At 46.7% G+C, this 24,615-nt stretch overlaps 1 protein-coding gene and 1 long non-coding RNA gene across 4 annotated transcripts in view; one reads left to right on the top strand and one right to left on the bottom strand.

Moving 5' to 3' along the window:
* Positions 1-6,935: 6,935 nt before the first annotated feature.
* LOC142249760 (uncharacterized) lies at positions 6,936-15,286 on the bottom strand. Its single transcript, XR_012725097.1, has 3 exons — positions 15,029-15,286; positions 10,411-10,515; positions 6,936-7,109 (listed from the first exon to the last, which is right to left on the bottom strand). It is a non-coding gene; the product is annotated as an uncharacterized LOC142249760 (long non-coding RNA).
* LOC142249759 (contactin-4-like) overlaps positions 15,092-24,615 on the top strand; it is a 231,553-nt gene continuing 222,029 nt past the window's right edge. For 2 of the 3 annotated variants that reach the window (XM_075321616.1, XM_075321613.1), the window contains exons 1-2: positions 15,093-15,245; positions 17,655-17,777. The gene's annotated coding sequence lies outside the window, so the exon portion shown is untranslated. Of the gene's footprint in view, positions 15,246-17,654; positions 17,778-24,615 lie in introns of all 3 variants that reach the window. The other variant, XM_075321618.1, reaches the window with a different exon arrangement.

Below are 24,615 nucleotides of genomic sequence, written 5' to 3'. Positions count from 1 at the left end.
AGTCCAAGGTCAGAAGCCGGGAAGTCACAACAAAAACAGGGGGGACAGGCAGAGATGGGTAAACAGCAGTCCGGAGTCGAGAAGCCAAGATCTGAACACTGAGCACCACGGGAGCCAACAGCACAACTGTAAACAGGAAGTACGAGTGGTGGCGTCCTGAGCTAACATGCTCCCTATTGAAGGAGAGCAATCACCGGGAACGAGAAGCATCTGCAAGAGTACCTCCCAGGACCAGTGTGAAACCCAGTGCTGTGAAACAAACAGCAGAGCAGTCATCCTGCAAAACACTCTGCACCATAGGCAAAATATAGCGGATCTGCAGGAGAGCATAGCAGAACAATACAGAATGTTCTGCACATAGAAATCGTGACACCCCATAAATCAACCATCCTTGCCGCCACCCGTGGTGTACGGTAATTGGGAGTACCGCCACTGCCGTTGGGAGTACCCGGGGTGATGGAGTGGGGCCGCTAGATGACGTTACCCTCCACGGGTAGGGGTAGGCCCCGGGACTCTGGATGGTGATGTGGGGACGCAATGCAGGGGCCAGTCGGGTAGTCACTCAGCAATGAAGCAGACGTTGATAACAGGTAAACCAAGTCTCTGACTGCTGGTTGCCTCTCAAGAGGAGCTCGTCCGGTCCCGTCCCCTGCAGCACTGCCTGGTGGTCCGTAACCTGCCTCCTGGCACAAAAGTTTAGATTGTCCATTGTGGCCCGGTAGCTTGGAGCCGTCCGGGCCCCATCATGGCTAAGTGAAGGAGCCTGCTCTCAGGAGCTCACGTTTGGGATTTCAGTGTGCTGCTTGCTAGGAAAGACCTATCCCCCTCGTTGCGCTAGTGCCCCCGATTTCTGAGCTGGGTGGGAACAGTCCATAAAGGCCCTGTCCTCCGCAGGTTAATTGCCGGGTTGCCTGAAGCTTCTTCCTGACTAAGGGTCCATATATCCCGACGTGCCTTCGGTCCCGGACGGGTGATAGGACCAAGCTGTTGACTGTCCTCCTTGATGGGTTCCAGGCACCTAGCCTCAATCCCCTGCAACCGAGGGTCCGACTCCTCTAGGTCCAGACCACCGTCTGCGACCTACTTTACCTCTCCCCTGGGAGCTACGACTCCCAGCTTCCTCAGAGCTCCTCTCAGCTCGAGGGCTACCACTCAACTGACTTGACACCTCCTACCTCCCTGTCTGACCCCTAGGTGGGCGGCCCTCTTCCTGGTTAAGCAGCCCACTGGTGTGCCTGACAGGTGTGGTGCAAGGTGTATCTAGGATTTGTGAATGCTGGTGGAGGCAGTACCGCAGGATAGAGACCCAGAACCATGGGGGGTTGAATACTGCACGGGGAGGGCAGTTTGTGCAGTACCTTGTGACGACCTGAATAGTCCAGGGGCGTCACATAAGTACAATGTATTTTTTTGCACACTCTTCACCCTAGGTTATGGAGATGAAGCAGAACCTTCTTTTTGCATTGCAATTAGCATAATGCTTCCTATCATCTTGGCACTTTGGTTCCTGGTCTTTACAGGAGTCTACAGGCTTCCTGGCCCCATTTTTATGGACATGATTATATGAAGATTCCCAAAATAACAGTTCTAAAAATGGTGCTTGCACTGTGTATAGCACCCATATCTGTATTCAGACATCATAAGATTTATAAGACATAATGGGACTTTCCTGTGATTTAAAGATGATTCAGCTTATTAGTGAATATATCTGTATAAGTTTCTTCTCTGCAGTTTACCCAATTGTGAAAGAATATGCAGCCTTGGATTGCATCCAAGAAACCCGCTATAAGTATTTCAAGTTCCTCAATAAACTCAGTTTCGTTCCTCTTTGATCAAAAAGCATTTTGGGTTATCTGGATACTTTGTATGCATAGATAGATCAGAGTCATAATTTGGAATATGGGCAATTAGGATGATATGTGCATGATTAATGTGCACGGCTAAATCACCATTAGATCCGATACGTGCAACGGTATGACACTGTAGTGCTATAATGTCCTGAATTGTTGCTATGATGATCCCACGACCTGAAGCTACCATGTTTCCCCAAAAATAAGCCCTACCCCAAAAACAAGCCCTAGTCGCGGTTCAATAATGAAGTGTCCATGCAGATAAAAGAAAGTTAAAGAATACTGCAGGACACTTCATTATAGAAAGCAGACACCCCCAAAAGAGAGAAGAAAGGAGAGAGAAGACCCCGCAATCATACTCACCAGACCCCAAACGGGAGGACCTGCAGTGGAATGCACACACATCAGATCGTACACACACATCAGACTGCACACACACCTACATCAGATCGCACACTCACCTACATCAGATCGCACACTCACCTACATCAGATCGCACACTCACCTACATCAGATCGCACACCCCCACACATCAAATCTCACACCCACACACATCAGATCTCACACCCACACACATCAGATCGCACACTCACACACATCAGATCGCACACTCACCTACATCAGATAGCACACTCACCTACATCAGATAGCACACTCACCTACATCAGATAGCACACTCACCTACATCAGATCGCACACTCACCTACATCAGATCCCACACTCACCTACATCAGATAGCACACTCACCTACATCAGATAGCACACTCACCTACATCAGATAGCACACTCACCTACATCAGATCGCACACTCACCTACATCAGATCGCACACTCACCTACATCAGATTGCACACCCCCACACATCAAATTTCACACCCACACACATCAGATCGCACACCCACACACATCAGATCGCACACCCACACACATCAGATCGCACACCCACACACATCAGTTTGCACACACATTAGATTGCACACCCACACACATCAGGTCGCTCATACAATCACACATCTGATTGCTCACACACACAAAAACAACAGATCGTGCACACATACACACACACTCACCACACCCGGAGATACCAATTGCTTCTGGCCGGATTGGAACCTGGGACACAGTGTATTGGAGCTCAAGGACCTGCAGTGGAATGCACAGAGGACCTGCGGTGGAATGCATGGAGGACCTGATGTGGAACTCATCGATGCATTCCACAGCAGATCCTCACGCTCCACTGCACTGCGTCCCTGGTTCCCCTGCCGGCCAGAAGCAATTGGTATCACTGGATGTGGTGAGTGTGTGCGATTTGATATGTGTGTGTATGATCTGATGTGTGTGTGTGTGTATGATCTGATGTGTGTGTGTGTATGATCTGATGTGTGTGTGTGTATGATCTGATGTGTGTGTGTGTATGATCTGATGTGTGTGTGTGTGTATGATCTGATGTGTGTGTGTGTGTATGATCTGATGTGTGTGTGTGTATGATCTGATGTGTGTGTGTGTGTATGATCTGATGTGTGTGTGTGTGTATGATCTGATGTGTGTGTGTGTATGATCTGATGTGTGTGTGTGTATGATCTGATGTGTGTGTGTGTATGATCTGATGTGTGTGTGTGTATGATCTGATGTGTGTGTGTGTATGATCTGATGTGTGTGTGTGTATGATCTGATGTGTGTGTGTGTGTATGATCTGATGTGTGTGTGTGTATGATCTGATGTGTGTGTGTGTATGATCTGATGTGTGTGTGTGTATGATCTGATGTGTGTGTGTGTGTATGATCTGATGTGTGTGTGTGTGTATGATCTGATGTGTGTGTGTGTGTATGATCTGATGTGTGTGTGTGTATGATCTGATGTGTGTGTGTGTGTATGATCTGATGTGTGTGTGTGTATGATCTGATGTGTGTGTGTGTATGATCTGATGTGTGTGTGTGTATGATCTGATGTGTGTGTGTGTATGATCTGATGTGTGTGTGTGTGTATGATCTGATGTGTGTGTGTGTGTATGATCTGATGTGTGTGTGTGTGTATGATCTGATGTGTGTGTGTGTGTATGATCTGATGTGTGTGTGTGTATGATCTGATGTGTGTGTGTGTATGATCTGATGTGTGTGTGTGTATGATCTGATGTGTGTGTGTGTGTATGATCTGATGTGTGTGTGTGTGTATGATCTGATGTGTGTGTGTGTATGATCTGATGTGTGTGTGTGTGTATGATCTGATGTGTGTGTGTGTATGATCTGATGTGTGTGTGTGTGTGTATGATCTGATGTGTGTATGATCTGATGTGTGTATGATCTGATGTGTGTATGATCTGATGTGTGTATGATCTGATGTATGTATGATCTGATGTGTGTATGATCTGATGTATGTGTGTGTGTGTGTGTGTGTGTGTGTGTGTGTGTGTGTGTATGACTGTGTGTGTGATCTGATGTGTGTATGATCTGATGTATGTATGATCTGATGTATGTGTGTGTGTGTGTGTGTGTGTGTGTGTGTGTGTGTATGATGTGTGTACAATCTGATGTATGTGTGTGTGTGTGTGTATGACTGTGTGTGTGATCTGATGTGTGTGTTTCGGCCAGAAGCAAGGCAGGACCTCGTGGAGCATATCTGCTGGGAGTGCCCACTAAAGATCACAAGAGAATCTGGGAGCGACGCGGACGTCCGGGGTCTGGTAAAAATGATTCTCCTGGGAAGGAAGGTCTGCATTTTTTTGGAGGGGGTAAACTTACCCCCAACCGTGTTTCCCCAAGAATAAGCCATAGCCCAAAAATAAGCCCTAGTGAATTTTTTTTGGGAAAAAATACTATAAGACAGTGTCTTATTTTCGGGAAAACACGGTATAAGATTTCTAGGAAGATGATAGAAACTTTGTATATCGAGGCGAGCAGCTTCCCATGCCGGCAGTGAGATGTGTAGTCAGGAGCTTCTTTGTCCTCCAGGATTCCCTCCTTGACTTTGCCAATCAATAGTTAATAATTAACTCTGTGGGGGTCTTTTATACAAATTACCCCAAAGATGTCCCCAGGTGCCTGCAGCCTGTCCTTCCTTTGGCACTGTCAGCTGATTAATATTAAATAGTCCTTTAGGGACAGACACAGGACAAGGATGGAGGAGCCGTGCAGTCATCATAATGGAAAAGGGGAAATCTGCATGTAAAAGAAAATGTATAGAACATGAATGTCAGATAAAAAAAAACTTCAAAACAAAATGTGTATCAGTATATATACTGTATATATGTACATATATATATATATATATATATATATATATATATATATATATATATATATATATATATATACCATGCTTTTTGAACCATAAGACATATAGGAAAATATAAAAAAATTCAGACAAAAATGTTAGTCTTGATGCACTGTTATGGGGGTGATCTGCTTCTGAGACTGTAATGGGGCTGATGAGCCCCAATTCTGAGGAAGTGATCGCTGCGGCTGCCACATACTTCCTTTTAATTACTTAAGTGTTGAAGGCGGGGAGAAGAAAGCCGGCGCTGATTCATCATGGGGCTCCCGTGTCATAACAATGTCACATGGGCCCTGGGAACACGAGTCCGATATCACTGGAACTGCACCAACACCGGAGGTGAGTATAGGCTTTGTTATTTTTATGGTGGCTTACATTGGGAACAAGAAGGGGTTGTCGTAGTAGTAGACAACCCCCTTAAATAAACCGCTGGAAATAAAAGTGAGTACACCACGTGTTTGTGTCATTATCTATGATCCGGTCCATTTGTCAGCATTTCCGGACTGATAAGAACTTCCTGGATCGACTGGTCACTATGGATGAGACTTTGATTTATTTGTATGACCCTGAAAACAGGGAGCAGTCAAAAGAGTGGAGGCACAGTGGTTCTCCTTGTCCAAAGAAGTTCAGAGTGCAAAAACCATCCACTAAGGTGATAGCGTCTGTGTTCTGGGAAAGGAGGGCGTGCTGCTAGTGGACTACCTTCAAAAGGGTTCCATCATCAATGCAAGGTATTACATTGAACTTCTGGACCAATTGAAGGCAGCTCTGAAGGCCAAAAGATGCGGCAAAGTGTCCAAAGGGATCTTTTTCCTGCAAGACAATGCCTCCGCTCTCACTTCACAAGCGACCACGGCAAAACTGGCAGAGCTGGGCTTCCAGCTGGTTGACCACCCACCTTATTCACCAGATCTAGCTCTCTCCGACTATCCTATGTTTCCAAACCTGAAGAAACACCTCAAGGGTACCAAATTTCACACCAATTCTGATGCCATGGCTGCTACCGATGCCTAGTTTGAGGCACAAGCGAAATCCTTTTTTTTGCTAGGCTTACAGAACTTGGAATACCGATGTAAGATCCTATCTTGTTTATTTCTGGGTAAAGCTAAAGACTTATCAGCAGCCCCTCGTATATGCTTCCCGTTCTGCCACCCACACAAAAAAAAGATTCTACTCAACTGCCCTCCCCTCCCCTGGTGCACGGCATCCTCTTCTGATGATGGCAACTGACTTTGGCGTATAAGTGGCAGGCAGCGCATAACGTCAATGCCATGCACCCAGTGGCTGGGTAAGATCATGTGTGTCTGCTATTAAAGAAAATTAATATTCACTGCTCCCCACACCAATAATCCTGTCCAGCTCTCGGCACTGAAGAGGAGAGGTGGATGGAATTATGGGCGTGAGGAGCAGTGAATATTAAATAAAATTTCTGTAATAGTGGACACATGTATTTGCCCCAGCTGCTAGGTTCCTGCAGCGACCTCAGCGATCACATGTATCAGCTATTAAAGAAAATGAATATTCACTGTTCCCTGGCTACCTGCAGTGGCGACCCTGCTCCCACCTCCTGTAACCCACTCTACCGCCTCAGCGGCCCCCTCAAAGCGAGCCAGTTACATCTGGACTATAAGACACCCCCCCACTTTACGTCCCAAATATATATATATATATATATATATATATATATATATATATACACAACTAAGGTGCAAAAGTGTAGGCAGGGGTTAAAAACTACTGCAAATAAAGGAGCTTTCATAGATAGAGGTGTTAATATTTTATTTTTATCAAATAACAAAAGAGAAATCTAAATCCTATCAGTGTTCGGTGGCCGCCCGTCGTCTTCATCACTTCTTCTCGGTCACTTGTCACTTGTACGGTCACAGTTTTGTAGGATTGTAGTCAGGTGCGGAGTAAATAATGAGACCATCAGGTGATAATGATCATTTTCATATGTAGGATGAAACATATTCATTAGCTGGTCATGCATTACCTAAAACAGAGAAAGCTGTGTAAAAGGCTTAACCCCTTAACGATGGCCAATATGTATATAAACGGTTGTTCAGAGGCCTTATTCCACGTGATCTGGAATAAGTGAATAGTGCCGTCCTGTGGGTGAAATTCATGGTGGTGACAGCTGTATATGACAGCTTACACGCGCGGTCATCAGCCCCGACTGGTTGGAACGACTGGAGCTGATTAACCTCTTAAATAACTCTGTCCATTGCGACAGCGGTATCTAAATGGTTAAAAAGGGGTTAAATGAGCCCCTTTGGAAATATCGGCCTTGACAACCGTAATCGCAGGTGCCAATTGATGACATGGTACTCTGAAATCATCTGATGATCCCAGATATAATAAAAGATGAAAAGATATAATAAAATATTTACAAAAATGTGATGGGTGTACTCACTTTTGTGATATACTGAATGTTGTCCTTCCTGGTATATATGTGGTGGTCCATCCTGGGATACATGTGCTTCAATCGAGTATACATGTTTTCTATACTGGTATATATGTCCCCACCACAGGCCCATCCTGGTAATATATGTCTCCCATCATAGGCCAATCCTGGTATATATATATATCCCCCATCAGAGGCCCATCCTGGTAATATATGTCCCCCATCATAAGCCCATCATGGTATATATGTCCCCCATCATAGGCCCATCCTGGTATATAAGTCCGCCATCATAGGCGCATCATGGTATATGTCCCCCATCATAGGCCCATCATGGTATATACAGTATGTCCACTATCATAAGCCCATTCTGGTATATATGTCCCCCATCATAAGCCAATCCTGGTATATATGTCCCCCATCATAGGCCCATCCTGGTATATATGTCCCCTATCATAAACCCATCCTGGTATATATGTCCCCTATCATAAGCCAATCCTGGTATATATGTCCCCTATCATAACCCCATCCTGGTATATATGTCCCCCCATCATAGGCCCATCCTGGTATATATGTCCCCTATCATGGGCCTATCCTGGTATGCATACAATCAGGGCCAGAAATATTTGGACAGTGACACAAGTTTTGTTATTTTAGCTGTTTACAAAAACATGTTCAGAAATACAATTATATATATAATATGGGCTGAAAGTGCACACTCCCAGCTGCAATATGAGAGTTTTCACATCCAAATCGGAGAAAGGGTTTAGGAATCATAGCTCTGTAATGCATAGCCTCCTCTTTTTCAAGGGACCAAAAGTAATTAGACAAGGGACTCTAAGGGCTGCAATTAATTCTGAAGGTGTCTCCCTCGTTAACCTGTAATCAATGAAGTAGTTAAAAGGTCTGGGGTTGATTACAGGTGTGTGGTTTTGCATTTGGAAGCTGTTGCTGTGACCAGACAACATGCGGTCTAAGGAACTCTCAATTGAGGTGAAGCAGAACATCCTGAGGCTGAAAAAAAAGAAAAAATCCATCAGAGAGATAGCAGACATGCTTGGAGTAGCAAAATCAACAGTCGGGTACATTCTGAGAAAAAAGGAATTGACTGGTGAGCTTTGGAACTCAAAAAGGCCTGGGCGTCCACGGATGACAACAGTGGTGGATGATCGCCGCATACTTTCTTTGGTGAAGAAGAACCCGTTCACAACATCAACTGAAGTCCAGAACACTCTCAGTGAAGTAGGTGTATCTGTCTCTAAGTCAACAGCAAAGAGAAGACTCCATGAAAGTAAATACAAAGGGTTCACATCTAGATGCAAACCATTCATCAATTCCAAAAATAGACAGGCCAGAGTTAAATTTGCTGAAAAACACCTCGTGAAGCCAGCTCAGTTCTGGAAAAGTATTCTATGGACAGATGAGACAAAGATCAACCTGTACCAGAATGATGGGAAGAAAAAAGTTTGGAGAAGAAAGGGAACGGCACATGATCCAAGGCACACCACATCGTCTGTAAAACATGGTGGAGGCAACGTGATGGCATGGGCATGCATGGCTTTCAATGGCACTGGGTCACTTGTGTTTATTGATGACATAACAGCAGACAAGAGTAGCCGGATGAATTCTGAAGTGTACCGGGATATACTTTCAGCCCAGATTCAGCCAAATGCCGCAAAGTTGATCGGACGGCGCTTCATAGTACAGATGGACAATGACCCCAAGCATACAGCCAAAGCTACCCAGGAGTTCATGAGTGCAAAAAAGTGGAACATTCTGCAATGGCCAAGTTAATCACCAGATCTTAACCCAATTGAGCATGCATTTCACTTGCTCAAATCCAGGTTTAAGACGGAAAGACCCACAAACAAGCAAGACCTGAAGGCTGCGGCTGTAAAGACCTGGCAAAGCATTAAGAAGGAGGAAACCCAGCGTTTGGTGATGTCCATGGGTTCCAGACTTAAGGCAGTGATTGCCTCCAAAGGATTCGCAACAAAATATTGAAAATAAAAATATTTTGTTTGGGTTTGGTTTATTTGTCCAATTACTTTTGACCTCCTAAAATGTGGAGTGTTTGTAAAGAAATGTGTACAATTCCTACAATTTCTATCAGATATTTTTGTTCAAACCTTCAAATTAAACGTTACAATCTGCACTTGAATTCTGTTGTAGAGGTTTCATTTCAAATCTAATGTGGTGGCATGCAGAGCCCAACTCGCGAAAATTGTGTCACTGTCCAAATATTTCTGGACCTAACTGTACTTCCCATTATGCTGAACATACAGAAAAAATAAACTATTCTACTCACCTTCCCTTCCCTCCCACAGTGCGTGGCATCCACATCTGATAATCCTATTCATGAAGTCAATAATCAGAGTAAAAAAATATTCATGTCTCACAGTGGAATTAAGTGAAAAAGTAAAAAAAAAAATGTTTAAAAACGTAAAAAAACAAAACAAAAAGAGTGCAGAAAAATCCCCAAAACACGATTTGCCACTAAAAGTGCACGTTTTGTGTTAAAACAAAAATAAACAAAGAAACGTAGCAACCCGATCTATAAGACAATCACATTATTTATTTCATATGGGGAATATTGTAAAAAAAAAAATGAAAAAAATTGTATTTTTTGATCATACTGACACACATAAAAATTTAGTAAAAAGGGATCAAAAAGTCACGTATTAAAGAAATGTTAGAAGTGAAAACGCCAAACTGTCAAACAAAAAACAAGCCCTAAAATGGCTCACTTGGTAAAAAAATAAAAAAGTTACAGCGCTCAGAATATGGCGATACAAAAACAGATTAGTTTTTGTAAAATATAGATTTTACTGTGTAAAAGTAACAAAGCATAAAAGGAGCGATATACTTATAGCATCGCTTTAACCGTATTTACCTGAAGAATAAATTGGTCTTATCACTTTTACCGCCCAGTAAACGGCGCAAAAAAAAAAAAAAATAATGAAGTTGCTGGTTTTTGTTCATTCTTCATCTGAAAAATCTGAATAAAAAGAGAACAAAAAATTAATGCCAAAATTGTCCTCAAAAATGTCCAACTCATTGCGCAACAAATAAGCCCTTATACAGCTCTGTTTGCCAAAAAAATAAAAAAGTTTCAGCTCTGAGAATATTGCGCCGAAAAAAATATTTGTTATAAAAAAACATTTTTACTATGTGATAGAAGCAGAAAATGAATCGCGGTATTCGCACTGACCCACAGAATAAATCCGTCCTATCATTAACACCGCAAATAAAAATTGGAACTATTCTTGTATGTCATTTTGTCTCCCAAAAATTGAAATAAGGCTCGGCTGACATTTATCCTGCGCTCTACACTGAGCACTTACATCGGAGTTTCCGTGTAAATCCCAAAAAACGTGATTCAGGCAAAACCCCTGTTTGAACCACTCACTAATGAGGCAGATGGAGACACTTTGGACTCCGTCTGGTCTCTGTTCCGACCCTGCAATGTTGGACCAAATTCTGTGAGGCACCTCTGGATTAAAAATACTCACTATGCCCCTTGAGGAATTCCTTATGCAGTGACGTTTCCAATATGGGGTCACTTGTGGGGGTTCTGCTGATCTGGCAATTCAGGGGCTCGGCCAATGGAGGTCACAATCTATTCACATGGAATCTGAGTTCTAAGTACTAGGTCAGCCTCCTTCCCATCTGAACCCCGCTGTGTACAGCCACATATGGGATACTGCCACATTCGGTAAAAATAGATAACAAATTGTCCTGTCCAATTTCTACTGTTACCCTTTAAAATTTTGAGACTAAATTAAAATTTAGAGGAAAAATCCTACATTTTTCGTCTTCACGGCCCAATGTAATAAAATTTAGTGTAGTTTGTGGTTTAAAATTACTCAATATACCAATAGATTAATTCATTATGGGGTTTAGTTTACCAAATGGGGTCACATGTGGGTGTTTCTGCATTTTTGGCACTTCAGGGGCTCTGCATTTGGGACAAGTTCACATTTGTGTTGCAAAAATCAAAAAGCGCTGTTTGCTTTCCGGGCCCTGCCAAGTGCCCAACCATTAGTTTTTGACCATGTTTGGGGTATTATGGTGTTTGGGAGAAACTGTGTAACAGATTATGGAGTCCATTTTTCTCTATTATTTATTGTCAAAATTGAAAATTTTGGTCTAAACTAACATTTTAGCTGAAAAAAACTATCATTTTCCCATCTACATTTTTAAAATTTCTGTGAAGCAGTTATGTGTTCAAAATGCTCACAACACCCCTACATAAATTCCTTGATGGGTTTAGTTTCCAAAATGGAGTCACTTGTGGGGGTTTTCACTGTTGGTGCCTCAGGGGCTCTGCAAATGCAACATGCTGCCCACAATCTATTTCAGCCAAATTTACTTTCCAAAATTTAAATATTGCTCCTTCCATTCGAGCCCTCCCGTTTGTTCAAAAATAACTTTTTGACTCCATGTGGGGTATCACCACAGTCATAAGAAAGGGAGTAACAAACTGTGGGGTCCACTTTTTGGTGTTATCTATTGTAAAAGTGAGAAATTTGGTGCTCAAGCAACATTTTTGTGGAAAATCTTTTGTTTTCAATATGCCGACCTATTGTTATCAAATACTGTGAAGTATCTGTGGGTTCAAAGTGTTCACTATATCCCTGGATAAAATCCATGAGGGGGTCTCAATTCCAAAATGTGGTCACTTGTGGGGCGGGTCTGCTGTTTAGGGGCTCTGCGAACGTGACGTAGTGCCCGCAATCTATTTCAGCTAAATGTGTGTCCCAAAATACAAGCGTCATCAGGGGAATTGGGGCTCAATCCCCCCGATGATGCCTGTATAGGTGAAACATGTTGGGGAAGGCCTAACTTCTAGTCTTTTAGATTTCTAGTGCAGGGACCATAGATACTGGTCCTTACTGTGGTTAATAAGATTTGACACACTGCCGGTGTCTCATCCACAGGATTTAATGACAATATAGGAATATAATATATATCTATTAACCCAAGTAGTCCCTCACTATGCGCTTCTTAATTTAGTAATGTGCACCTCTGTATATATTATATATGAATTAAAAGTTAAGTTTTATTAATAGTCTTTAGTATAGGGGTGTAGTTGCCTTTGGCAAATTTGAAAATATTATTACCGCTACGCTGACTTATGAACTGAAATCATTAACTTTCTTCTGTACCTCTCCTCCTGTGTACCCTCCTCTGTATCCTCACCTCTCCTCCTGTGCACTCTCCTCTGTATCCTCACCTCTCCTCCTGTGCACTCTCCTCCGTATCCTCACCTCTCCTCCTGTGTACTCTCCTCTGTATCCTCACCTCTCCTCCTGTGTACTCTCCTCTGTATCCTCACCTCTCCTCCTGTGTACTCTCCTCTGTATCCTCACCTCTCCTCCTGTGCACTCTCCTCCGTATCCTCACCTCTCCTCCTGTGTACTCTCCTCTGTATCCTCACCTCTCCTCCTGTGCACTCTCCTCTGTATCCTCACCTCTCCTCCTGTGCACTCTCCTCTGTATCCTCACCTCTCCTCCTGTGTACTCTCCTCTGTATCCTCACCTCTCCTCCTGTGTACTCTCCTCTGTATCCTCACCTCTCCTCCTGTGCACTCTCCTCTGTATCCTCACCTCTCCTCCTGTGTACTCTCCTCTGTATCCTCACCTCTCCTCCTGTGTACTCTCCTCTGTATCCTCACCTCTCCTCCTGTGCACTCTCCTCTGTATCCTCACCTCTCCTCCTGTGCACTCTCCTCTGTATCCTCACCTCTCCTCCTGTGCACTCTCCTCTGTATCCTCACCTCTCCTCCTGTGTACTCTCCTCTGTATCCTCACCTCTCCTCCTGTGTACTCTCCTCTGTATCCTCACCTCTCCTCCTGTGCACTCTCCTCTGTATCCTCACCTCTCCTCCTGTGTGCTCTCCTCTGTATCCTCACCTCTCCTCCTGTGTACTCTCCTCTGTATCCTCACCTCTCCTCCTGTGTACCCTCCTCTGTATCCTCACCTCTCCTGCTGTGCACTCTCCTCTGTATCCTCACCTCTCCTCCTGTGCACCCTCCTCTGTATCCTCACCTCTCCTCCTGTGCACTCTCCTCTGTATTCTCACCTCTCCTCCTGTGTACTCTCTTCTGTGTCCTCACCTCTCCTCCTGTGCACTCTCCTCTGTATCCTCACCTCTCCTCCTGTGCACTCTCCTCTGTATTCTCACCTCTCCTCCTGTGCACTCTCCTCTGTATCCTCACCTCTCCTCCTGTGCACTCTCCTCTGTATTCTCACCTCTCCTCCTGTGCACTCTCCTCTGTATCCTCACCTCTCCTCCTGTGCACTCTCCTCTGTATCCTCACCTCTCCTGCTGTGCACTCTCCTCTGTATCCTCACCTCTCCTCCTGTGCACTCTCCTCTGTATCCTCACCTCTCCTCCTGTGCACTCTCCTCTGTATCCTCACCTCTCCTCCTGTGCACTCTCCTCTGTATCCTCACCTCTCCTCCTGTGCACTCTCCTCTGTATCCTCACCTCTCCTCCTGTGCACTCTCCTCTGTATCCTCACCTCTCCTCCTGTGCACTCTCCTCTGTATCCTCACCTCTCCTCCTGTGCACTCTCCTCTGTATCCTCACCTCTCCTCCTGTGCACTCTCCTCTGTATTCTCACCTCTCCTCCTGTGTACTCTCCTCTGTGTCCTCACCTCTCCTCCTGTGCACTCTCCTCTGTATCCTCACCTCTCCTCCTGTGCACTCTCCTCTGTATCCTCACCTCTCCTGCTGTGCACTCTCCTCTGTATCCTCACCTCTCCTCCTGTGCACTCTCCTCTGTATCCTCACCTCTCCTGCTGTGCACTCTCCTCTGTATCCTCACCTCTCCTGCTGTGCACTCTCCTCTGTATCCTCACCTCTCCTCCTGTGCACTCTCCTCTGTATCCTCACCTCTGCTCCTGTGCACTCTCCTCTGTATCCTTACCTCTCCTCCTGTGCACTCTCCTCTGTATCCTCACCTCTCCTCCTGTGCACTCTCCTCTGTATCCTCACCTCTCCTGTGCACTCTCCTCTGTATCCTCACCTCTCCTGCTGTGCACTCTCCTCTGTATCCTCACCTCTGCTCCTGTGCACTCTCCTCTGTATCCTCACCTCTCCTCCTGTGCACTCTCCTCTGTATCCTCACCTCTCCTCCTGTGCACTCTCCTCTGTATCCTCACCTCTCCTGCTGTGCACTCTCCTCTGTATCCTCACCTCTGCTCCTGTGCACTCTCCTCTGTATCCTCACCTCTCCTCCTGTGCACTCTCATCTGTATCCTCACCTCTCCTCCTGTGCACTCTCCTCTGTATCCTCACCTCTCCTCCTGTGCACTCTCCTCTGTATCCTCACCTCTGCTCCTGTGCACTCTCCTCTGTATCCTCACCTCTCCTCCTGTGCACTCTCATCTGTATCCTCACCTCTCCTCCTGTGCACTCTCCTCTGTATCCTCACCTCTCCTCCTGTGCACTCTCCTCTGTATCCTCACCTCTCCTCCTGTGCACTCTCCTCTGTATCCTCACCTCTCCTCCTCCATCCTCTGTGCTGTGGGAGGAGGGATTTTCTCGCTCATCACTAGGTCTCTATGTCTCTGACGTTGAATGTTGGTGCCCGGTCCGGCTCCTCCGCTCTCTGGCCGCTCTGTGCCTGCTCCAGTCCGCGCCCGGTGCCAGCACCGCCCGCTCCCCACCCCGGACACACCAGGGAGGAGGACGGGGATCCCGGAGCCGCCGGCTGCAGGTGAGGGGGCGGGAGGGGCCGGGGCTGCCGCTGCCATCTGCTGCACAGTCCGCAGCTCTCCTGCCGGTACCCGGGGGTCTCCTCCTGCAGAGACATGTACATAGATATACTGTATATATGACTGTTAGCTGCCGGGGGTGCACTGTACGACCCCCGACACCTCACATCTGCTGTAATATGTCCTGTCATCAATCTCATATCTATCTATCTATCTATCTATCTATCTATCTATCTATCTATCTATCCCTCTATCTATCTATCTATCTATCTATCTATCTATCTATCCCTCTATCTATCTATCTATCTATCTATCTATCTATCCCTCTATCTATCTATCTATCTATCTATCTATCTATCTATCTATCTATCTATCTATCTATCTATCCCTCTATCTATCTATCTATCTATCTATCTATCTATCTATCTATCTATCTATCTATCTATCCCTCTATCTATCTATCTATCTATCTATCTATCTATCTATCTATCTATCTATCTATCCCTCTATCTATCTATCTATCTATCTATCTATCTATCTATCTATCCTTATATCTATCTATCTATCTATCTATCTATCTATCTATCTATCTATCTATCTATCTATCCCTCTATCTATCTATCTATCTATCTATCTATCTATCTATCTATCTATCTATCTATCCCTCTATCTATCTATCTATCTATCTATCTATCTATCTATCTATCTATCTATCTATCTATCTATCTATCTATCTATCTATCCCTCTATCTATCTATCTATCCCTCTATCTATCTATCTATCTATCTATCTATCTATCTATCTATCCCTCTATCTATCTATCTATCTATCTATCTATCTATCTATCCCTCTATCTATCTATCCTTATATCTATCTATCTATCTATCTATCCCTCTATCTATCTATCTATCTATCTATCTATCTATCTATCTATCTATCCCTCTATCTATCTATCTATCTATCTATCTATCCCTCTATCTATCTATCCTTATATCTATCTATCTATCCTCTATCTATCCCTCTATCATCTATCTATCTATCTATCCTCTATCCCTATATCTATCTTCTATCCCTCTATATATCTATCTATCCTCTATCTATCCTCTATCCCTCCTCTATCCCTCTATCTATCTATCCTCTATCCCTCTATCTATCTATCTATCTATCTATCCCTCTATCTATCCCTCTATCTATCTATCATCTATCTATCTATCCTCTATCCCTCCTCTATCCCTCTATCTATCTATCTATCTATCCCTCTATCTATCTATCATCTATCTATCTATCCTCTATCCCTCTATCTATCTATCCTCTATCCCTCTATCTATCTATCCCTCTATCTATCTATCTATCTATCTATCTATCTATCTATCCTCTATCCCTCTATCATCTATCCTATATCCCTCTATCTATCTATCCCTCTATCTATCCTCTATCCCTCCTTCTATCTATCTATCCTCTATCTATCTATCCCTCTATCTATCCTCTATCCCTCTTTCTATCTATTTATCTATCTATCCTCTATCTATCCTCTATCTATCCTCTATCCCTCCTTCTATCTATCCTCTATCCCTCTATCCATCCTTTATCTATCTATCTATCTATCCATCCCTCTATCTATCCTCTATCCCTCCTTCTATCTATCCTCTATCCCTCTATCCATCCTTTATCTATCTATCTATCCATCCCTCTATCTATCCTCTATCCCTCCTTCTATCTATCCTCTATCCCTCTATCTATCCTTTATCTATCTATCTCTCATTCCATCATCTGCTTTCTGCATCATGGTGGAGTGAGATGGGTTAACTCTTGTGTGTGGATCAGAGGGAGTGCAGAGACCCCCGGGATGTGTTGGGAGCTGTAGCCGCCACTAATTGTAATGTTCTTCCTTTATAACCCAGGGCAATGACAATCCCTCCGGCAGCAGCAATTATACTCAGTGTTGCGGCGGTGGCTCTTCGGGCCGGGGCCGCTGACACACTGTAACGAGCTCTGCACCTTTGGCATTTGGGCCCAATCAGATCGGATTGAGGCCTCTGTGTGTAAATTAGTCACTGGAGCCGGCAGATGATGAAGATGATGGATCTCAGATACAAGTTGCAGTAAATCCTGCAGAATCCGTTCCGGTCTCTATAACTGTGGATTATGGGATGGCGGAAAGTTCTGTACCTTTCTAGGAGACTTTGTGTCTCGCTCTTTGCCCTTTGTTACTATCTGTTCTTGCTGACAGTGAATTGTGTTCCCCGTACACAGCACCGCTCTCGTTACAGTGTGTCAGCGCCTCCTCTTGTATCCAGCCCTGCACCTGTCATCGCCTCTTGTATATTATGGGGGATACAAATCGGACCCTTCAATAATGGGGGCATTTCTGCTCATCTTTTGGCTTTAATACTTTATTTTGTCATTTCTAGGTCCTCACTGTCATCAGACGCAGCACATATAATATTGGACAGGATACCCCCCTCCTGCGGGGTCACCCCGATCCCCCGATTATACCGTCCCGCTGCACTGATCCCGATGCTGTGATTGGCTTGGTGAGTCAGATTTTGGCACGGTATGGCAGGTTACATCAGCATTGTATTGCTATTATTTGGGAGCATTGGACCCAGTATTCCATATCTACTCACTATTTGGGTCCTGTACAGTTATATTTGCCCCCTATGACCCTAATGTGCTCACTGCAAGATACCTATATTTGTGCACCGTATGGAAACTATATGGCAGTATTATATAGGTATTGTATGATACTCTCGTTTGGATGCTGTATGACGCTGTTATTTTTGCACTGCGTAACAGTAATACGTGGCATAATATGATACTGCACTCCATAATATGATAAAGACGAAGAAGAAAAAGTGGTGGCATTCAGGAAATGTCAGGACGGAGACGTCACTGATCTGCAAATGATAAAAAATGGAAATAACATTATTCATCATCTGGATTTCTCCAGTCTGGAGTCTGACCCCTGTGGAGAAATCCCGGCACTTCCAACCTTGGGCTTGATCACTGAGGTTATTAGTGGTCATCTGAGGAAGGTTCTGCCAATGAATGCACTTTGGCAAATCATCAAGATCCTCTGTTGGCAGCTTCCCAGTAGTAGGACCAGTTTGAAGTTCTCAAACGCGATCATGGTGCAGAAGAAAATGGCCATGGAGGTTTGGATGTAGGTCTCCCCTCTGTAGTGATGAGTCCTGCTTTTCCTTCGATACCAAAGTAGCCGGAGATTGGTCAAGATACCATGTAGGCAACACAAGGAAGAGGCCTTTACAAGGGAACATCACACCAGTCCTACTCCTGGGATTAGGGGGGGTGGCATAAAATATGGTTGCCGGACCCCTCTAATCCTCATTCCCAGTGCTCTAACAGCTCAGGATTAGGCCGAGGTCACACTAGAGTACAGCATCAGATGCAAGAGAATCAGATGCTACATGATGCTATGATGCTCGGCAAAGAGTCATCTGCCATGAGCGTGAGCCAAGTGTCATCTTCCGCAAGTGTGAGCCGAGCGTCATCTACTGCTAGCGCGAACTGAGAGCTGCTGAGAGCACGACCCAAGCCTCATTTGCTATGAGCGTGAGCCGAGTGGTCATCTGCTGCGAGTGTTATCTGCTGCAAGTGTGAGCCGAGTGTCATCTGCCACAAACGTGAGCCAAGCGTAATCTGCTGCAAGCGTGATCGGAGCTCCATCTGCTGCAAGTTTTCGCCAAGCATCATATGCTGCGGGTGTGAGCCGAGTGCCATCTGTGAGCATGATCTGAGCATCATCTGCTGCGAGTGAGAACCGAGTGTCATCTGCTGCGAGCATGAGCCGAGCCTCATATGCTGCGGGCGTGAGTCCAGTGTTAGCTGCTGTGAGTGAGAGCCGAGTGTCATCTTCTGCAAGCTTTAGCCGTGCGTTATCTGCTGTCAGAGTGAGCCAAGTGTCATCTATCTGCTGCGAGCATGAGCCAAGCGTCATCTGCTGCGAGCATGAGCCAAGCGTCATCTGCTGCAAGCGTGAGCCGAGCGTAATCTTCTGCGAGCGTGAGCCGAGTGTTATCTGCCGCGAGTGTGAGCTGAGCATCATCTGCTGCGAGTGATAGCCGAGTATTAGCTTCTGCAAGCGTGAGCCAAGCGTCATCTGCTGCGAGCGATAGCCGAGCGTCATCTGCTGCGAGCGATAGCCGAGTGTTATCTGCTGCGAGCATGAGCCGAGCGTCATCTGCTGCGAGCGATAGTCGAGTGTTATCTGCTGCTAGTGTGAGCCGAGCGTCATCTGCTGCGAGCGTGAGCCGAGGGTCATCTGCTGCGAGTGTGAGCCGAGCGTCATCTGCTGCAAACTTGAGCTGGGTGTCATCTGCTGCGAGTGTGAGCCGAGGGTCATCTGCTGCGAGCGTGAGCCGAGCGTCATCTGCTGCGAGCGATAGCCGAGCGTCATCTGCTGCGAGCGATAGCCGAGTGTTATCTGCTGCGAGCATGAGCCGAGCGTCATCTGCTGCGAGCGATAGTCGAGTGTTATCTGCTGCTAGTGTGAGCCGAGCGTCATCTGCTGCGAGCGTGAGCCGAGGGTCATCTGCTGCGAGTGTGAGCCGAGCATCATCTGCTGCGAGCGTGAGCCGATGTCATCTGCTGCGAGTGTGAGCCGAGCATCATCTGCTGCGAGCGTGAGCCGAGCATCATCTGCTGCGAGCGTGAGCCGAGGGTCATCTGCTGCGAGCGTGAGCCGAGCGTCATCTGCTGCGAGCGTGAGCCGAGTGTCATCTGCTGCGAGCGTGCGCCGATGTCATCTGCTGCGAGCGTGAGCCGAGGGTCATCTGCTGCGAGCGTGAGCCGAGCGTCATCTGCTGCGAGCGTGAGCCGAGTGTCATCTGCTGCGAGCGTGAGCCGAGTGTCATCTGCTGCGAGCGTGAGCCCGACTGTCATCTGCTGCGAGCGTGAGCCGAGTGTCATTCACAGTGCTCAGATTCTCTAACATGTGAGAATCGGGGGACAGGTGCGGAAAAGAGGGAGAGATTAATCTCTCTGTCTTCTCCATTGCCCATCTCTGAGTATATTGGACTGCATTGGTGACATCCGAGTGTAGTCCAATGTTTCACTAGCACCCATAGATTTGTATGGGTGCTCATGATCCGAGATTCTCTGCCAATGGCGGCATGCCATGACTTTGTGCTCATGCCAATTCTTACAGTAATTTGGTTGTGGGCCCACTGGTGCGACCATTTCTCCAAAGTGTCCCAGGAGAGGTTTTTCAACTCAACTAAATGCCCCATGTTTCTCGCACTACTGTGAGTAGGCTGCATGGCCTGTATGTTCTCCCATGACAGTGTGATGCCCTGGCCTATCAGGTCGTCACAGGGTATTATGCAATCTGCAGTTCTGCATAATCTCCATCTCCTCCTTGGATACGAATCCCTGACCTTTGGTGTTGCTAAGAACAAGCTAATCGAAATCCCAGGAACGCTCTGCACCACACCCACCAGACACACCAGTGGCGGGCCTGAAGGGAATAAGGTCGCCCACTAGGGGGGTTGGTTGAAGGGGAGGTCAGGAGTGTGAGGAGACAGTCAGTGTGTAGTGTGACTCTCGAGAGGAGAGGTCAGGAGCTGGGCTCCTTGAGACTACTAGGTGGCAGACGTTGGTCTGGGCCTGGTAGGAGCTGGACCCCGGTCATAGGGGATCGTGACAAGGGGCATGGACTGTCGAGGAGGACAGCCGGCGACCTTGTGCCATCACCGGGCAGGGGCCAGGGCACGACGGGGTACGTGGACCCTAGGTCAGGAAGGAGCTTCAGGCGTCCTGGCAATTTACCTGACGAGAACGGAGCCTTCAAGATCCATTCTCCACCTGCTCCAAAATCGGGGTACTAGCGCAACGAGGGGGATAGGACTTTCCCACTACATAGTCCAGAAAATCCCAAGCGTGAACCCTGAGAGCAAGCTCACACAGTTAGCCATACGGATGAGCGGGATCCGTTTAGTTTCAAGCTAAAAGGGACCAACTACAGAAAAGAGATGCCACGGTTAAGGTACAGACCAACAAGCAACACCAACGGGCACGGGATCCAGGCATGCTCCCTCCCTGCTGCAGTGCATTAAGAACTTTTGTTTACCACGGTTGTCAGCATCAGCGTTATTGAACTGAGTGAGTACGCAATTAACCCTTACCGGCCCGACGGCACCTCCCTGTCACCATCACCGTGTCCCGGGGCATTCCCTCTTCCCGTGGAGGGGTTAACCATCTGGCTGCCCGCACCATCGCCCTCGGGTACTCCCCATAGCAGCGGTGGTTCTTTACCTTACCATGCACCACGGGTGGCGTCACGAACTGTCCATACAAACACCCCCTGTAAATACACCCTTTTTATTCCGAATGGCCGTGCGACCCCCACCCTCGGGTCCGGAGACCCCTCTTGCCACTGCGGATCCCGATCCGAGCAGCAGCGGCAGGCTGCTGACGCGGGGGCAGCACAACTGCAGCCTCTCCAGACTTGTCTCCATAGAGCACATTGGGGATGTCATTGGTCGATGATTACGAAGGAGCTGCCAACAGTGGATCTTGAAGATTTCGAAAAGCGCGTTCAGCAGAAGAGTCTTCCTCAGACAACCATAATCTGAGTGACAATATCCGAGGCTGAGTGCTGGGATTGCTCACAAACAAGACTGAAGAACTCCAGAGGTTGTGATAAAGTTTCCATTTTTCATCTTTTGCAGATCAGTGACGTCTCCATCCTTTGATCTCCATCATTCACCACTTCTCCTTCTTGATGCCATAGTTCCAATGTTGAGGATTGTATAAACTGGGCGATATATATACCCGGGCACTGTATCACACTACAATTTGAGCTGTAAAATCTTCCTCTAAAGCCTGGAGCAGTACCACCTCAGCCCTCTGATAAATGATATATAGGTCTGTGTCCTGTGTGAGGGGCAGTCTGTTATATGACGTGGTGTGGAGCGGGCGCTGAAGCAGATTATTAATGAGAATGAGCTGAGGAGGACGGGGGACATTCAGTGTCAGGCGCACAGGATCAGATCTCTGGATTTCTGACCTTAGTGGCGGCTCCGGTAAAACGTCTGAGGGAAGGCGCCACTTGTTTCTTCACAAATTTCCTTGTCACGTTCTCTATAGACATATGGACTGTGAAAAATGCGGTATTAATATTAGTGATGTGTGGATCCGGAGGGGGCATGAAATAAAGAGAAATGCACAAAATCCCGCATGTAAGACGTTCTGGAGACTATGAGTGATAATGGCCTGAGGGGTGTGAAGATGGAGCGTGAGGGCCATCTAGGTAATCGTATGAGGTTCCTCAGTGGGTGCATGGATCAGGAGTGGTGGAGTGGGAGACACAAGGCACCTGTTGGCGTATATCTCATAAGTGTAGCACCTCATATGCGGATCTGTTACCTTCCAGCAGTAGACAAATCAAAAAGGTCTGTGGAGCCTCTGTTAGGAGTCTCAACATGGAAAATAGACAGATATCCCTCCGGGAAGGACCTAGCGAAGGAGTGGATCTTTTTCAGGAGACCACCATAACCACCATATTAAGTGGCCCTTTTAGTCAATATCCAACTCTTGACGAGTTTAAAGATATGTGAAGGGAAACACCAAGGCCAGGTATCCATCCACAGACAGCTGTTTCGGGGTGTTGCCCCTCATCAGTGTGGAGTAGGATTCTGGCCATGTGGGAGCAATAACCAAGGACCTTTTTGATTCGCATACTTCCCCGGGGGCAATGCACCTAGGATTTCACTGTGTTGAGCGCCTTTGTTGGCTGCCGGCAGTGTTTTCTCCGGCTGGTCTCCCTGAGATCAGTGATTGTTTTACCTTCCAGCAGAAGAAGCAGAGACTGTGTGTAATGTCAGAAGTCCTACAATGGGGAACGTGTCTCCTTATCCTTTATCCAAAGTGTCAGCATCATTATACTTCATGTACTGAGTCATAACCCATCTCCCTGTGCTCGTCGTGTCCCTGCTCCATGTGTTCTGTGTCTCTGCTCCAATCCCTCCATGTCCCTGCCCTATGTGCAATCTGTGTCCCTTCTCAATGTCCTCCTCGTGTCCCTAGTCCTTATCCTCCATGCCCTCCATGTGTCTCAGCTCCATATCCTCCTTGTGCCCCTACTCCATGTTCCCCACCCCCATGCCCCTTTTCCCTGCACTCCTTGAGTCCATGCTCAATGTCCGCCATGTGTCTTTGCATCATGCAATACACGTACTTCTGCTCCATGCCCTCCCTGTGCCGCTGATCCATATGCTCCTCGTATCCCCGCATCAAGCCCTGCCAATGCTCCTGCTCCATGCCCTTCAATTGCCCCTGCTCCACGCCATCCCCATGCCCCTGCACTGAGCACCTACATACTACTGCTCCATGCACTCCACATGTCCCAGCTCAATGCCCTTCCATTACCCTGCTCCATGCACCTACAGTGCTACTGCTCCATGAACACTCCATGTCACTGCTCCATGCCCTCCCCATGCCCCAGCTCCACGTGCTTAACATGTCCCCACTTCCTGCCCTACTGATGCCCCTCTTCCAAACCTTCCCATTGTCTATGCTCCATGCACCCGTGTCCCTGCTCCATGTCCTCCCATTGCCCCTGTTCCATACCTTCCCATTACCTCTACTCCATGCCCTTTCGTTGTCCCTGCCCTATGCCCTCCCATTGGCCATGCTTCATGCTCTCTCTTTTGCCATGCTCCATGCTCTCCCAATGCACTGGTCACACAGCGATTACCGAGGTTCCGCCCGGTAGAAGCGAGCGCCACAACACATAGAGTACACCGGGAACACGATACAATGGTGGAACTTGGCGCCAGGGAGAGAGGAGCAGGGTCACCTCCTACATTCACCTGAGGCTGATCCCTGGACTCCCTAATGTCCCTATACGGATCCTTCTCCCCATCGCCAATCATGTGCCTAGGCCCTTGTTTGCCCTGAACTCATCATGGTTAGTGAGAATGTCGGTGAGAATACTAGTCTCACCACTACAATAATACAACACAAGGGGAGGGAGACAGAAAGAAGGAAAAATGGACACAAAGAAGATAACACTCCAATATGCTCCAATGCAGCTAAACACCAATGCTGCAATTGTCACAACTCCTCAGCTTCTGCCAGAGCCTGGCTCCTTCCAAAGTGGTCAACATAAGAATGATGAGTCACTGCTCCATGTGCTCCCATTGCCCCAACTTCATGTTCTTCCTGTGCTCCCGCTCCATGCCCTCCCCGTGCCCCTGCTGCGTGCGCTCCCTGTGCCTCTGCTCCATGCCCTCGCATTGTCCCTGCTCCATGTCCTCCCATTGTCCTGACCTCATACCCTCCCCCCGGCTCTGCTCCATGCGCTCCCCATGCCCCTGGTCCATTAACTCACATTGTCCCTGCTCTCTGTGC

The sequence above is a fragment of the Anomaloglossus baeobatrachus genome, chromosome 8 (assembly GCF_048569485.1).
Source record: "Anomaloglossus baeobatrachus isolate aAnoBae1 chromosome 8, aAnoBae1.hap1, whole genome shotgun sequence".
Classification (NCBI taxonomy): domain Eukaryota; kingdom Metazoa; phylum Chordata; class Amphibia; order Anura; family Aromobatidae; genus Anomaloglossus; species Anomaloglossus baeobatrachus.
This window is presented reverse-complemented; position numbering and strand designations above follow the sequence as displayed.